General features: G+C 42.2%; 1 non-coding gene across 1 annotated transcript; it reads left to right on the top strand.

Moving 5' to 3' along the window:
• Positions 1–2,157: 2,157 nt before the first annotated feature.
• Trnat-cgu (transfer RNA threonine (anticodon CGU)) lies at positions 2,158–2,229 on the top strand. The gene has a single exon. It is a non-coding gene; the product is annotated as a tRNA-Thr (tRNA).
• Positions 2,230–3,130: the final 901 nt, after the last annotated feature.

Below are 3,130 nucleotides of genomic sequence, written 5' to 3'. Positions count from 1 at the left end.
CACGACACGACGGTCGTTATCGTTACTCGATATGTTGTTGTTGTTATGGTCTTCAGTCCTGAGACTGGTTTGATGCAGCTCTCCATGCTACTCTATCCTGCGCAGGCTTCTTCATCTCCCAGTACCTACTGCAACCTACATCCGTCTGAATCTGCTTAGTGCCTTCATCTCTTGGTCTCCGTCTACGATTTTTACCCTCCACGCTGCCTCCAGTACTTAATTGGTGATCCCTTGATGCCTCAGAAAATGTCCTACCAACCGGTCCCTTCTTCTTGTCAAGTTGTGCCACAAACTCCTCCCCAATTCTCCTCATTAGTTATGTGATCTACCCATCTAATCTTCAGCATTCTTCTGTAGCACCGCATTTCAAAAGCTTCTATTCTCTTCTTGCCGAAACTCTTTATCGTCCTTGTTTCACTTCCATACATGGCTACACTCCATACAAATACTTTCAGAAACGACTTCCTGACACTTAAATCTATAGTCGATGTTAACAAATTTCTCTTCTTCAGAAACGCTTTCCTTGCCGTTGCCAGTCTACATTTCATATCCTCTCTCCTTCGACCATCATCAGTTATGTTGCTCCCCAAATAGCAAAACTCCTTTACTACTTTAAGTGTCTCATTTCCTAACCTAATTCCCTCAGCATCACCTGACTTAATTAGACTACGTTCCATTATCCTCGTTTTGCTTTTGTTGATGTTGATCATATATCCTCCTTTCCAGACATTGTCCATTCTGTTCAACTGCTCTTCCAAGTCCTTTGCTGTCTCTGACAGAATTACGATGTCAGTTACTCGATATAGCAGACATCAAATTTGAGCCGCTCACTGTTTCTATTTTTCTTCTTTTTTCCACAGTCAGTATAGCTTCCTCGTGTTTTCATGCTTGATCTGTGCTCAGTTATTGACGGACTACAATGAAATACAGTGGTTATACTCCATTTCCTTGTCTGACCACTGTTTTTATGTTGAAAATCTTGGAATAGTCTCCATTGACTTTCATTATTCCTTTACAGACTTCCAGTGTAACTTTTACGAGACTTGTAATCTTCTTTAGCATTGCGGACTTCTGCATTGTTTCCACAACTTTTCCCTGTTTGTGACATTATAAGCTGTCTTAAAATCTTTTCTGCAGAACCATGGAGAAAACTTCGTAGTTTGTGCTAATGAAGGAGATATCCCTATAATTTCTGCAGTCTTGTTTATCAGCCTCTTTATGAATTGGCGCTATGATCGCTTATTTCCATTCAGATGGCATTCTTTCTCCATTCCAAATGTTCGTTACAACTGTACTTCTTCCTTTCTGAAGTAGTTCAGTTGTTATTCCATCCCTTCCTGGAGTTTTGTAATTTTATAGTAAATGAGCGTGGAAGGCGATCGAGAAAAAAATGCTTGCTGTTGTTAACCTAGTTTCACTTATGTAAGGGTAAATTGGAGTAGCAGTGCTGACGGGAAAGATGACGGAACTTGTGTGCGAAATGTCAAAGTCGAGGGAGTAGGTGAGGTGAAAATACGGCATTGGAGAAAGGGGAGTGCGAAGTGCGCACAATTAGTATCCCATTCACGATCTGCGTAAATGTGTTATGAGACACAACTTGGTGTGACGTTATGAACAATAGGATAAACCACCACTCAGTGAAAACTTCACTGTTTTGTTCCACCTAACAGGTGGTCAAAGCTAGCATGACAATTCGGAAAAAACTGGTTCTGGCTGAGATTTGGATTAAAAATCTAATATATCGCCGTATGCGAACGGAGACGACATAAATTTTCAAAAAAGCATACATTAGATTTTTATGAAAAAATTAAGTTTCAGGAATAACACTGTCAGTGGTTTACGCAGACGCATCATAGTGTGAGCAAATGTCACAGTGACATTGAGCGAGGAGTATTGTCAAACATAGCTGCCGGTGGATGATTTAGTGCTGCGCTTTGTCGCTCAGGTCATTGACTTACAGATCTGCAGCCTGTGACGGTGCTTCGCTTGAAACGCTGTTGGGAGCGTATACGCCCGTGCTATGACCCTGGGCAGATTTTCATTTCGCTTTCATGTTTACTAGCTAATAGCTACGATTGCCAATGATAGCGCACCTGCGAACCGGTAGCAACCAGATCGTGTTTGACTCATAATGAAGTTAACAGACTGCACCACGTAGCCTCTTTAGCTCAGTGGCAGAGCACTGGTCTCGTAAACCAGGGGTCGTGAGTTCAAACCTCACAGGAGGCACTAAATTTTAACTACGACGGGTAGTTCTGAACTGGCTTTGCTGTACCCCGGATGAAGCCGGTGTCAGCGAATTCAGTCCGTATACGTGACAAATGACACTCGTGCGTACGTCACATGCCACGTGTTACTTGTGTCGCGTGTTCGAAGGGACTGCTAAGCGAATAAATAAGTTATTCTTTATTGTAAGCGCGTCTTGTTTGTTTTATTCGGAATGTCCAGGGGATCTCGGGTTTAACACTAGAAGGATCGGGGATTTCGATCTACCTAGAAGGACCAACTCGTCATTTTGACAGGTACAGCTCCATTTGCCGTCTGTAAAAAAGTAAACACATTTTCATTACAAGAATTTATTTCAGACAAGTTAACAGTTTACCAGAATACAGTTTTACTTTTTACTGTAGAATTACATGCCACAATGAACATGTTATACCTAAAACTTAATCAAAACATTATGTTACAAAATGTGAATGGATAATTTTCCGAATAAAAGACGACTATTTGTTTTTGTGGTGTCACCGCCAGACACCACACTTGCTAGGTGGTAGCCTTTAAATCGGCCGCGGTCCGTTAGTATACGTCGGACCCGCGAGTCGCCACTAACAGTGATTGCAGACCGGGCGCAGCCACACGGCAGGTCTAGAGAGACTTCCTAGCACTCGCCCCAGTTGTACAACCGACTTTGCTAGCGATGGTTCACTGACAAAATACGCTCTCATTTGCCGAGACGATAGTTAGCATAGCCTTCAGCTACGTCATTTGCTACGACCTAGCAAGGTGCCATTACCAGTTACTATTGATACTGAATCATGTACAGTCAAGAGCGACGCTCATCATTTATGGATTAAAGTTAAGTATTCCACCAGCTACGTCCGTTTTTTCTAAATTCTAATTTCCTTGTCCT

This window comes from Schistocerca cancellata, chromosome 10 (genome assembly GCF_023864275.1).
Source record: "Schistocerca cancellata isolate TAMUIC-IGC-003103 chromosome 10, iqSchCanc2.1, whole genome shotgun sequence".
In the NCBI taxonomy this organism is placed as follows: Eukaryota; Metazoa; Arthropoda; class Insecta; order Orthoptera; family Acrididae; genus Schistocerca; species Schistocerca cancellata.
Note: the sequence above shows the minus strand (reverse complement) of the source record. Positions and strands in the feature narration are given on the sequence as shown.